This window comes from Phodopus roborovskii, unplaced genomic scaffold (assembly GCF_943737965.1).
Source record: "Phodopus roborovskii unplaced genomic scaffold, PHOROB, whole genome shotgun sequence".
NCBI lineage: Eukaryota > Metazoa > Chordata > Mammalia > Rodentia > Cricetidae > Phodopus > Phodopus roborovskii.
In genome coordinates, this window is record NW_026125819.1 from 56,129 (window position 1) to 69,608 (window position 13,480).

The following is a 13,480-nucleotide window of genomic DNA, read 5'->3' on the forward strand; positions in this document are numbered from 1 at the left end:
TTCCCCTTTTAGTCTAAAGAAAATATTTAGGCTTAATACAAAACTATATACAAAACTGTGAATAACAAGTGTGCTCTAAGAAAAGGAAAATCGAGAACAAAATGACCTACATATCTAGTCCTAGGGTGAGGGCATAATGGAGTTTACAATAGAGTTGTCCTAAGCTGGAAAACGTAAGTCTAATACCTAATATATCTAACTAGGAAGAGAGAATAATAGTTGTGATAGTTTAATCTTCAACCTCATCAAGACCTGAGAAGGAAAATAACAATACTAGAGTAGACAGGAAATGCGGATGGACAACTTCCAAAAGGTGCAGCCAGGACAGAAACAGCAAGCCACCTGAACAGTCACCCTAGGTCTCACAGCGACGTTGGTACACCCAGATTTGGCTAAGGCCAAGAGAACTTGACAGACCACAAAAACAGCAGGGAAATAGAATGGCTGTCTTACCCTGACTTGGCAAGGTCAAGCAGTCTTCTATATTTGTCTCCTGCAAGCACATAGGACTGCATGTCCAAATCAGTGGTCAAGGTGGGGGCAATTCTATGCCCAACAGGCCATTAGCTGAGGCGAGATTGAACTCCAGCAGGAGCAACAACAGTGTCCAACATATTTTCGAGAAAGTGCACGGTGCTATCAGGAGCAACAGTGTCTCATGTCAATGGAGTACTAATATTAAAACATTTAAATGCCATGTTCTGCATGTCTATGAAGTGATTGAAGATTAAGCATCTATATCTGACTAATCTCATAGGTACAGGAAATGTGAGTGAAGATAATCTGTAATACTCGGGAACTTAGCTAAAAAGACTGATTAAAACTTTCCTCAGTAAAGCAGGAACAAATACTTAAACAATATAACTATTTACATATACCTACATGTAAATCCCTAAAATAGAGGTAGAGTATAAGTGTCAAGACAAGAGGTAGAACTATAAAGGGCAGCAAGATAAATATCCCAAATTGTATCAATATACAAAATGTCTTGAATACAGGAAAAGTATACATACATAGAATATGGTAAAAAATAATGTGTATAAAATATTATAAGTGGAAACATTTAACACAATATAACAAAATATAAACTTAATTTTACATAGCTTACCACATAGGAATACATAACAATGTAAGCTGTAAAATACTATCTCATTCTTACTCAAATTCTCAAGAAAATAGGCTAATCTACCTAAATCCCATCTAAACCATATCTTTACCAACCATTCCCTATTCCTGTCTAAAAGATAAACCTGAGTGTAAGCATCACCCAATCCCAAATAACTAAAACCAACCCAAAGACGATGACTATTATCCCAAAATTCCAAGGGTAGGGAAAGGGGGCGTAGTCATATTAAGATTACTTTCTGCTGAAATGGGAGGATGATTGCTCCAATGGATCCTGTAGGAAGAAAATTTTTAGCAACCAAATTTCTCAACAGAACTGGCTGTGACATATGTAGTTAGTCACTGTGTGGCAGAAAATTCTTGACTGTAGTTCTATTTGAAACTGGCCAGCGTGTAATAAAAAGGTGCACAATTACAGCTAGCTAGTCATGAGTTGTCTCGAGCAAAACAGTCTCAAACCGGTTTTAGGGTGATGTTTGTAGTTCTGATGCATCAGGTTGAGTCAAGTGGAAACGATGATGTGGGGCCCCATCTTCTTTTCGGAGAGTTTAAAGGGCAGGAGTCTCTGTGTATCATTTGGGACTGGCGTCGCAGCGGCAGGACAATACCAGGTGGCGGGCAGAAAAACAGTACTCGTTACAGATGGCGCCCAACGTGGGGCACGAACCCACGACCCTGAGATTAAGAGTCTCATGCTCTACCGACTGAGCTAGCCAGGTGGGTGCCGCCGGGCGGGTGCCGCCCGGGCGGGTGCCGCCAAGAGCCTCTGTGCTAATGCAAAGTCCCGTGCGGAAATGGGCAAAAAATGTTAAGCGGTGAGTGCCTTCTCAGGTCTGCTTTAGCGGCAAAGATCTCCTTTGCAGTAAGGAAGAGGCAAATGTCCCAAAGCTGTGGTGAGTCCACCTGGTTAAACCCTGCCCATTGGGGAAGGTGGGGGGGGGGGCGGCTTCTGCCGCCTGGGGGCAAAACCCAGGTAAATCCCACTTCTGACACCAGATATTGTGGTAAATAAGGATCAGGATAAACAAATAGGCCGAATAGATGTTTACTCAGGGAGAAATAACTTACAACCTAGACAGATGAACACCAGGAAATTCAACCCGATCCTCTCCTGTCCGAGTCACGCCAGAAAGAGAGCGCCTTCCTGGCCCCCTCCGACCTCCTTCCTCAGGTCACCTCCGCCCATCGCTCCACCCCCCAATGGGCGTGGTCAGTGCTACAGAAGGACTACCTCACTACACAGTCCCATGTCAATTCCTCAGTCAGTGAGTGTGGACAGGTGGAAGACAAGCTATCATTGATGAAAGGAAGACAGAGACATAATATGATGTCAGGCAGGTTCAGTCAGTACTGTAAGCTCCATTTTATTCATACACCAAACTTAAGTAGTCAAACAAAGGTGCGGCAATGGAAGGGGACATCTATTAATATGTATAAAGGGAAAACAGAAATTGCTTCCACTAATGCTAAAGGTACTCCATAATTGCAGATACTATGTGTCTTCAGTCACCCAATTGCTGCACTTCCTCCCTTACTTCAGGGTGGTTAACCTGTCTACTCCCAAATCATTGCTATTTAGATAGGAGACATTCATCATCAAGGCACAGGTGTCCTGTAGCAGGAAAGATAATGTCTTAAGGAAAATAGGAGTTACTGGAGCACTTTGAACTCATGACAAGTTGGAATGGATTCCCATGTAGGAGATGAGAAACTTCAGACTGGCAGAATATATTCCAGGGCTGCCAAAGCCATACAGAAGCCTTGTATGTAAACAGATGATGAGGTCTACCTTTAACTGCTTGGTGGCAGTGCAAATGTTTAATCCCAGGACACAGGAGGCTGCCTGATTTTGCTTAGGTTGAGGCCAGCCAAATCCACAGAATGAGTTTAAGTCCTGCAGAGATAAACCCTGTTTTGAAAACAAAAACAAAACAGAACAAAGTCACATAAAGGAAAAATCAGATCAACCTTCTGGTGGTAGCCTACATGTATAAATGGTATTGAAGCAGGAAGCTTTCCCTCTTTGGCTACTTACCCTAGCTCTGGGTACCAAGTTTATTCCTTTACTGCCATTAGAGCCTACTTTTTTGGAATTTTGATGTACAATGACCACCTGACACATCCATCCTTATAAACTAAAAAACTGCTGTACTCTTCAGATTCCCATTGGTAGGCAACCATTGTTGGACTAAATATATCACAGCTTGTGAGATATCGTAATAAATCCACTTTCTCCATATATGAAGAGATTCATCCTACATTCCTTTTCATGCAGAGAACCTTGGTTACTGCAGCTGGCGTTTGTTTTGTTTTATTTTTTATATGCTTACTGAAGATGTATTCCTCTGTAAATATTCAATTTTCCATGAAGACTACTTTTCTCATTATGATGCCTTTGCCAAGTGTTTGCTCTGAATTTCAGGGATAAAATTCTACATTCATGGAGCCATCATCCAGCATTCTGCCACGAGAAAGATCATTTATCTTTTTTTGAGATGTGGCCCCTGGTTTTCTTTCCTGATTATCTGGAGTTCCTGTGACAAACAGGTAAAAAGAAAATTTAGTTCAACTTAACTCAGAGTTTAACCAAATAACAAATAACACATTTTGCATTCCTAAATCTCTTTGTGGTAGTTAACGAATATTTGGAGCTCCCTTGCAACTTTTTCACCAATAATCACTCAATCCATTTAAGAAAGTATATTTAGCTAGCAACACTGTGTCTACAAGGAAGAAAGGTAAATGCCTGTGTACTACAGAATGATAGCACGGGTCAGCAATAGGAAATTGCTATAGAAATTCACATCACTGCTGATATATAAAAGTCTTTGTGCTAGATGGAAATCAGTAACCATTGCAATTTGTCCTTAAGCACTCTGCAACCACCTGGGAGGTGCTTTTTTCACTCAGGCCTTAATAGCTAATCAGGCCCCTTTGTGACCTGCCTGTCAAAAGAATTGCAGGGCCCTTCTGGTCTGGATTTGAAGAGAAACTGCAGCCAGTGGTTTTGAGTGATGTGCTTTGAGGAAGGGGAAACTGGAAAACCACAGCATGGTGAGTGAGGGGCTGCCGCCCTCAGATCGGTAGTGGGAGATAGTGAGGTGATGGATCCAGTGTGGTGGATATTCGCTGGATCTGGTTGGGAAGCTGCAAGGAGACAACCTGTCCCGTGAGTTCTCATATATTCCTTGAAAAAACCAGAAGCTAGAGGCAGTCCACCAAAAACTATTCTGTGGGCTGTATCTGCTTTGAGTACTGTAAGCAGGAAGGTGTCTATGGAAATATTTTTTAAGTCAACTTCTACATACTTCAGGTGCACCCACTGAAAGCAAGGCAACAAACTTCCAGAGGCCTTTTAGTTAAGTATCTTTTATGAGTTCATCCATTTGCATTTTAATTTTATGTGTAAGATCCATGTATTGTTAATTTTCTGCAGGTTGTAAAAGGCATCTCATGTAAGGGTAGCACCGCACTATTGAGCAGTGATCTACAAGAGTTGAATTTGTAACAGAAATGATTTACAAATGCTTTTGAGATATTATGTCTCATAAAGTAGTATTTAACTGAGGTAGTACTGCGTCTAAAACACACAAAGATAAGTGTATGCTGACAAGTCCCGTTAGAATGTTGAATGCTAGATACACATTTGTTCTCCATGATTTTCGAGACATTTGACTCCAAACCATTACACAGAAGCTACTCCTGTGTTGCAAAGCATCTAGTCCCTTACCCTTATCATAGAACTGCCCCATAACAAGCTGCTCAGAGAGATATTACAGTGTCATAAGCAACTTTAAATTGTATTATATCATATAGTTGCAGTTTTCTTCTCCAGAAAAGCAAGTTCTACCACTGTGGCAATAAGACACCAGATTTTAAAAAGTAAACCAATGATGTATGAGTGGCCTGATAAAGCAAATCTTTTACTTAGGTCCTCATGCAGGGATGATTAACATTCTTAGAAGAGATAGTAACAACCAGGGGCCTAGGCCTTGAAAGATTTTCCTAAGGGCCTGGTGTATTGACAATAAAACACAGAACCTCATCAGAAAACAGGTATTGCATGGGAGAGCTGGTAATTGTATGAAGCAAAGCCTTTGTGGACAGGTTGCTTCAGATATGTAGATGTAAACCTACATAGAGCTATGGTTCTCAGTCCCAAGGCCACTGTGGGCTTAGTCAGCAATGATCATGAGATATTCTGTATTCCTTAGCACTGCATTGTTTTAGTGGTGTTCTCCTGAGTTTGTCCCATTGAGTGGGCTACTACTAACTTCACATAAGTATCCCCTTTCCTTCCATTTCCTCTGTGGAAATAGTATACAAGAGTCTATTCTCCTTAAGAAATTTTCATGGGATACATCTCCCTATCCCAGCTTTTTAAAAAAATCTTTTCTACCTTCTACATTTCCTAGCTATCACATTCCCCATCACCTTCACCTCAGGATCCTATATGTGGAACAGGTACTTCATTTACAGGTATCTGGTGGCCTTTAGGAACAGTACTGGGAACACATTTGCTGTGTAATCCTCTCATCTCCCTAAGTAGCTAGACATGCTGTCTCCAGTCTCTACTGAAATTGTTCACTGTGTACAATGCAGCTTGAATCAAAAGCTATTTAAGAAGGATAGCATATATGAAAAGCAAACTATGTCTAGGCTGGCTCCTCTCTGAGTATTTTCCAGAGATAGATACATATTATGTTAGAAATATTTGTCTTTATGGATCATCTCTTTGGGTGAAGTGATTTTTCCCTGGGAAGGCATATTAATGCTACAACAGATGCATTTTCATCCTGTTAGAAGAATGTTTATGAGACAATCCCTTATGTTGATGCAAGTGGCATTGTTTGCAGTCTGTTGCTCTCCAAACAATGGCCTTGCTGTCTTCTGTACTATACCTTCAAATTTCTTAAATTACTGTAACACCTAAGATATTTAAAATTTCCATTAGAGTCAGGTGGCCAACTATCCAGTGCAGTCACAGGAAAAGCATTTGCAAGTGGAGCATTGCTTCTGCCTTCAGTGCAGAATAAGTAAAATTGTTTACACTGCAGGGGGATTCAGGGTAAGCAACCAGGTGCTGAATTCACCACTATGAAAAAAGTACATGACTATGTTAAGGGGAGTGGTTTTGTTATTACCCAGCATGTTTTAATCTCTCATGTGTTGGAACACAGACCAGAGTATGTAGGTGTACAGTTTGTGAGAGATGAAATGAAAGGCAGGGTTTCTCAGTGGCTAGCGTTGCCACTTTTGTGGGTGGAGCTTCTTTCAGTGCCCATCAGTTGTCTTGGTGGAAATGGGTGGTGCCAGCAGCTGGCCTGTCTATCTGTTAAAAAAAGCTTTTTAATGAGACATTTTAAATGCCATATTCTCTAGATCTCTGAGCATTTGAGGGCCGTCTGACTGTTTAGCATACCTTAGTATACAAAATACCCCTGTAATTAATCTGATTTGAAAACAGGATCCAACCTGAGAGGCTGTGGAGGGATATTTTACTCAGGGCCCTGCAGCCTGACAGTAACTGGTTTTTACTTAGTAGGGTACACTTATGACCACAGAGGACAAAGAGGTAGAGAAAAACTCCCTCTGATAATAGAGGCTTAACCTTAATAAACAGCTCACAGGAAAGACTGGGTGGCATAAATATTTTGTTAGCTTGAAATAGACATTTATAACCTTAAATGTTTACCACCATTTAAAGGCACATAGCAATTTAGAAATATTTGAGACTTAGTACAATAGAATTTAATTTGTATGAAGTTAGCATACATTTACATAAAGTTAAAGTTAAATGTAGTGATAGATATATTAAACAGGACTGTTTAAAATTGAGAAGGACTAGAATGTGAAGCTATGTATGACATAGCGAAAAAAAGAAATTAGAGCCTAAGAATAAAGAATAAAGCAAATAAAAGAATAAAAGCAAAAGGTAAATGAATTACAGGTTCTGTTTGCAGCAGAAGCTGGCTATACTCCCTGTGCCTAGGTGTCTGGTGTACAGAGGGAAGAACCATGGGGGGTGAGGCTAGGCCACGTTGTCAAATGGCAGCTTCCATAAACATATCCCCAACAGCTGGCAGAAATCATAAAGTTTTGAGATTCAATTTTGTCTTGAATAGATGCTGCCTCAGCCCAGCCTACTGCCCTGAGAGAAGATGCAGCTGCGGCAGGCAGGAGATTTTTAGTGTGGCGGGAAGAGAACAGAACCAAGTTGAGGGTAAGATATTGATTAGCAGAGAGATAGAAAATACTCCTTCCATCTACCTGTTCACTGGCAGTAATTTGAAAGATCCTGTAAAATATCTGGATCTAGAGAGCCATTACGCGGACAATTTGAATTTCCTAGGGGATATCTAGGCCACTTTTCAGTACAAAGGTAAATAAGTCTGGGTGCCTTAACAAGTGGCATTAAGTGAAAGGGTTTTAAATTTTCTATCAGGCATCCCAGTGGAGTGGTGGGAGATATTTCCTTAGTCGGTTTATTCCCCATGTGTAAAGAGGAAAGTGACCATGCAGTCTTGGAACTCTTCAGCCCAAGAGTGTGGCCACATGATAAGCGAGAATGGCAGAGGATTATTCCAAGATCATCAGCCTGAAAATGTTGCCAGGGCCAACAGAGGCCGGAAGGACTCAGTAGTCCCAGAGCAGAGCAGATATCCCGCCCCAGGCATTATGTCTTCCACCCGTGAGGAATACACCAGACCTTAAGGAAATGGGTTAAAATTTAAAAGGGTACCTTTCCTAATTGAAGCCTTGTGGGGTGGGATTTCCAGTGAATGGGGGATAGGGGGGAATGGAGGCAGACTACTGGTATCGGAAAAAGGATCCCGAGTGTCTCTGGCAGGCCGCCCACCAGCAAACAGCTGCCAGTGACCCTCAAGGAGAGCCTGCCTGGGTTTTGGCACCAATGTTGTTTTTTGCTGTGCAGCTAATACCTAAGAAACACAAACACGAGACTCGGCGCCCATGTGTAGTTTGTTGAGAGAAGGGAGAAAAAGAGGGGGTAGCTGGTGGCCAACTGAACGCATGAGAGAGAGAGGGGGTTTGGGGCACTTGCTTTAAAAAGGGGAGGCTTGCACATGTGTAACTGAGTGCTCTGGCAGCCATATAAAGCTTGAGCCATCAGGTAAAGCTGATGTAGTGATGAAATGGCCATGAGGGTCCCGCCCATCATGGGAGGGGGGCTCAAATGGCTGCTAGTTCCTAACAATCAGATTACTAAGCGGAGTCACTATTTAGCTACACATGTAGTTAAGTGTAAGTCACTAGTTAGCAAAAACTAACCCACTAGTTAGCCACACATATTAGCTCACTAGTACCCACACACACCATGCCACTTGTTAGCCACATACTTAACTCACTATTTAGCCACACACATGAAGTCACTACTTAGACAAACACCTAAATCAATAGTCAGCCCCACACCTTTGTCACTAGTTAGCCACAAAAACTAAGCCACAAGTCCATCACACAAATAAAGCAGTACTTAGCCACACACACTAAGACAGTAGTTAATCACACACCTAAGTTACTATTTAGCTACATGCATAAGCAGTAATTAACCACATTGGCTAAGTCACTAGTTAGCCACAGTCACTATGTCTCTAGTTAGTTACACACAATATATCAATACTTACCAACCCATACTAAGTCACTAGTCAGCCACACATCTAATTTACTAGCTAGTCACAAACATCAAGAAAATAGTCAGCCACACACACACTGAGATAGTAGTTAGCCATGCACCTATGTATTTCTATGTATTTAGTCAACTACACACCTAAGTCTCTAGTTAGCTACCAACATTAGGTCACTTGTTATCCACACACATTAAATCAGTAGTTAGACACACACACTATGTCACTAGTTAGACACATACTAAGTCTGTCTAAAAGAAAAACAGCTCACACTAAGGTGGTCCCAGGACATGGGAATCAGGCCTTTAATCCCAGCAGCAGGGATTTGGAGATAGGAGTGACATGGCTGGACAGAGAGAGGAAGATAAGGTAGAGGAGCAAGAAGAGCATGCCGAGAGATGATTTTGTTTGAGAAGTTAGTCTGAGGGATCGAAGCGATAGCAGTCAATCTGAGTAGGCAGTGTGAGGACAGGAACACATCGCTTGTCTGAGAATAGTTAGAGATAACAACTCTAGTAGCCAGATGCTCTGAATCTGTGATCCTTCAGTTTTCACCTTCCCCTCCCTGTTAGATTACTGTGAGTTTTAATTATTAAGATATATTAGAACTTGTGCTGGAAGTGATGTTCTCTCTGTGGAGGTGTGATATTTCAAAGTCAATAGAGGTAAAAATTTTCAATTATTAAAGTATGTTAACTTTATTTTTGAAAATTACATTGGTATATTTTTAATGTTTTTAATTTGTAAAATTTCTTTATTATACTTATCAAACCAGTTCCCTCCAACTTACTCCCACCCTCCTTCCCGTCCCAACTTCCCAGGCCCCCAGCCACTCTCTCCTCCCATCCAACCAACACTATACATGTAGGTGGATGCCTTCCAGGAGGGGTCATCTAAATCCTTCAAGTCATTTTAAGTAGACACTAAAATGTCTCTCCTGTCTCAAGGTTAATGGAGTATCCCTCCATGGGGATTTTCCCCCAATGTCCTTTTTGCAACAGAGATACTTCCTGGTCCCTCTCTCTGAAGACCCTTAGACTGCACAGGCCTTTTAGCTGAGACCCATGTTCAGGGGTCTGTGTCAGTCCCATGTTTGATTCCCAGCTATAAGTCTGGAGCCCCATTAGCTCCTCCTTGTTCAAATCAGCTGTGTCTTTGGGTTTCTGCAATGTGGTTTTGTCCTCCCTCTCGGCATATGGATTCAATTTTGCTCAGTGTTTAGTTGTTCAAGGTTGCTTCTGTTTCCATCAGCTACTAGATGTGGTCTCCATGATGGTGCATAGGTTAGTCATTGATCTCATTGCCAGCAAAGGGAATTTATGGTGCCTTTACACTGTTGCTCAAATTGTTAGTTGGGGTCATTCTTGTAGGGCTCTGTACATTTCTCTAGGTTCTGTTTCCTCTTCTAACCTATAATGGCTCCCTCTTTTATAGTCTCTTTCTCTCTTTTCTCTCCTCTCCTCTCCTCTCCTCTCCTCTCTTCTCTTCTCTTCTCAAGTCTATTCCTCCCCTGACCAAATGTTCCTAGACCCACAATCTTTCCTCTCCTCCCATTTTCCTTGTGCTAGGTCCCTCTTCACTCACTACCTGCAAATACCCACCTATATGCTCTGAGGACCTTGTCCCTTCCTGCTTCTGCGAGTGTCCTTATGTAAAACTGTTAGACTCGTCCTTCTATCCTACTTTCTCTGGCAGTTTGATTTGTAGGCTGGTGAACCTTTGCAATATGTCTAAAATCCACATATGAGTTAATACATACCATGTTTCTCTTTCTGTGATTGGGATACCTCATTCAGGATGGTTTCTTCAAGTTCCATCAACTTGTCTGTGAGTTTCAAGATTCCATTGTTTCTACCCACCCCCACAGAGTAGTATTCCATTGTGTAAATGTGGCAAATCTTCTTTATTTATACTTCAGTTGAGGGGCATCTAAGTTGATTCCAGGTTCTTGCTATTATAAATAATATTGCTATGAACATAGGTGATCACAAGTCTTAGTTGCATGGATTGGGATCATTTGGGTATGTACTTAAGCGGGAGATTACTAGGTCTCGTGGTAGACTGATTCCCATTATCCTGAGAAACTGCCATGCTAGTCTCCAAAATGGCTGTACAAGTTTGCAGTTCCACCTGAAGTGGAGGTGTGTACCCATTTCTGCACATCCTCTCAAGCATAAGTTGGCATTGTTGTTTCTAATTTTAGCAATTCTGACAGGAGTAAGATGGTATCTCAAAGTTGTTTTAGTTGGCATTTCCTTGACAGCTAAGGATGTTGAATACTTTCTTAAGTGTCTTAAATCATTTTTTTATTTCCTCTATGGAGATTTATATCAAATATAGAGTCTCTGTATATTAATTGGTGCTGGCACAGCTGCGGGACAAGACCAGCAGCGGGCGGAAAACCTTACTCAGCATTTTTTGAAGATGCTTTCCTCATCCCATTGTATACTTTTAGCTGCTTTGTTAGTATGTGTTTGAGTTAATATCAGGATTTTCTATTCGATTTCATTGAGGTACTTGTCTATTTTTGTGCTAATACCAGGCTGTTTTCAGGACTATAGCTCTGTAGAAGATCTTAAAGTCAGGAATAATGTTCCCTCATGAAGTTCCTTTATTATACAGGTCGTTTTGGCTATTCTGGTTCTTTTGGTTTTCAATATAAAGTAGATATTATACTTTCAAGGTCAGTGAAAGATTGTGCTGGGATTTTAATGGAGATTGCATTGAATATGTAGATTGCTGTTGGTAAGATTGCCATTTTTCTAGGTTTTTTCTACCTATCCATGAGATTGAGACATCTTTACATTTTATGGTATTTTCTTTAAAGACAAAAATTCTTATTATATAGGTCTTTCACTTCTTTGGAAAGTGATACCCCAAGATACTTTATGTTGTTTGTGGCTATTGTGAAGGGTGATGTTTCTCTGATTTCTTGAACAACCCCTTTGTTGACTGAATATGTAATGGCTACAGATTTTTTTTTAATTTAATCTTGTATCCTCATACTTTACTGAATATATTTTTCAGCTGTAGGAGAATATTGGTAGAAATTTTTGGTTGCTTATGTAAACTATCATATCATCTGAAAATAGAGAAAGTTTGAGTTCTTCCTTACCAATTTGCATCCCGTTGAACTCCTTTTCTTGTCTTATTTCTTTAGCTAGCCCTTCAATTACAATAATGAAGAGATATGTAGAGATAGGGCAGCCTAGTCTTTTTCCTGATTTTAGAGGAATCATCTTAAGCTTCTCTACATTCAGCTTGATATTTCCCATGGGTTTACTATATATTGCTTTTATTATGTTTACATAAATTCCTGTTATCCCTAATCTCCCCAAGACGTTTAACATTAAAGTATGTTGAATATTGTCAAAGGTTTTTTCTACATCTAGGGAGATGATTATGTGACGTTTCATTTCCAGTTTGTTTATATAGTGGTATATTTGATATATTTTCATATGTGAAACAATCCCTGCAAGCCAGAGATGAAGCCTACTTGATCATAGTAGACGATTTCTCTGACATATTCTTGGATTCAGTTTTCCCATATTTTCTTGAGTGTTTTTGCGTCAATGTGCATGAGGGGTATTGGTCTGTAATTTTCTCTCTTATTTATGGCTTTGTGTGGATGGGCATCAAGGTGATTTTGTAGCCTCATAAAAAGAGTTTGGTAATGAACCTTCTTTTCTATTGTGTGGAACAATTTCAGGAGTATTAATATAGCTCTTCCATGAATTTTTGGTAGAATTCTTCACTGAAGAAGACATCTGGCTCTGGGATTTTTATGTTGGAAGGCTTTTCATTATTATTCCTACTTTGTTAGTTGTTATAGGTCAATTTAAGTTGCTTGTCTATTCTTGATTTAATTCTGGTAAGTAATAGTTATCCAGAAATTTGTCCATATCCTTTGAATTTTCAAACCTTGTGGAGTATAGGTTTTCAAAATATGTCCTTAAAATTGTCTGCATTTTCTCAGTGTCTATTCTTATGTACTACTTTTTGTTTCTGATTTTGTTAATTTTCATGTTCTCTCTATGCTTTTTGTTTAGTTTGGATAAAGGTTTCTCTACATTGTTAATTTTCTCGAAAAACCAACTCTTTCTATCATTGATTTTTTTGTATTGTTTTCCTGTTTTTTATTTATTGTTTTTTAGAGACCCCCATTTCTTTTTGGCTCTGCTGCCTGTCCCACAACTATATATTGTGGAACAGGTTGGTCTTGAACCCACAGAGATAAGCTTCCATCTGCCTCCTGAGCACCAGCATAGTTGCCACCACCACCCAGCTTTTGGTACCTTTTTAAATGTCTTCTTTAAACATATTACTATTTTCATCACTATTTTGCTGCACTCCTATGCTTCTTAGATTTTACTTATTTCATTCTTTTTCTCAAGTGATGCTGATTATTGATTTCTGGGTAGAGCAAAGTTTCTTCTAACTGTGGCTTGTCTTATGCTGTGTAATTGAGAATTGTTTTGAACTCCTAATCCTGGATTCACCTGTACAGTGCTGGGAAGAAAATCCTACACTTCGTTCCAGTTGGGCCCTTGCCTGGTCAGGGAGAAGGAAAATAGACCAGAAAATGAGTGAACTCCCAAGATCTCTGATTATTGTGGGGTCTTATAAATGAAGAGGGATTTGTGCAATGACTGAATTCATGTCCCACTTGGATACTGGTGGAGTCACAATGCAGAAAGTGAGAGGCAGGATGG

General features: G+C 40.3%; 1 non-coding gene across 1 annotated transcript; it reads right to left on the reverse strand.

Annotated features, from left to right (window-relative positions):
• Positions 1-1,771: 1,771 nt before the first annotated feature.
• Positions 1,772-1,844, reverse strand: Trnak-cuu (transfer RNA lysine (anticodon CUU)). Its single transcript has one exon. It is a non-coding gene; the product is annotated as a tRNA-Lys (tRNA).
• Positions 1,845-13,480: the final 11,636 nt, after the last annotated feature.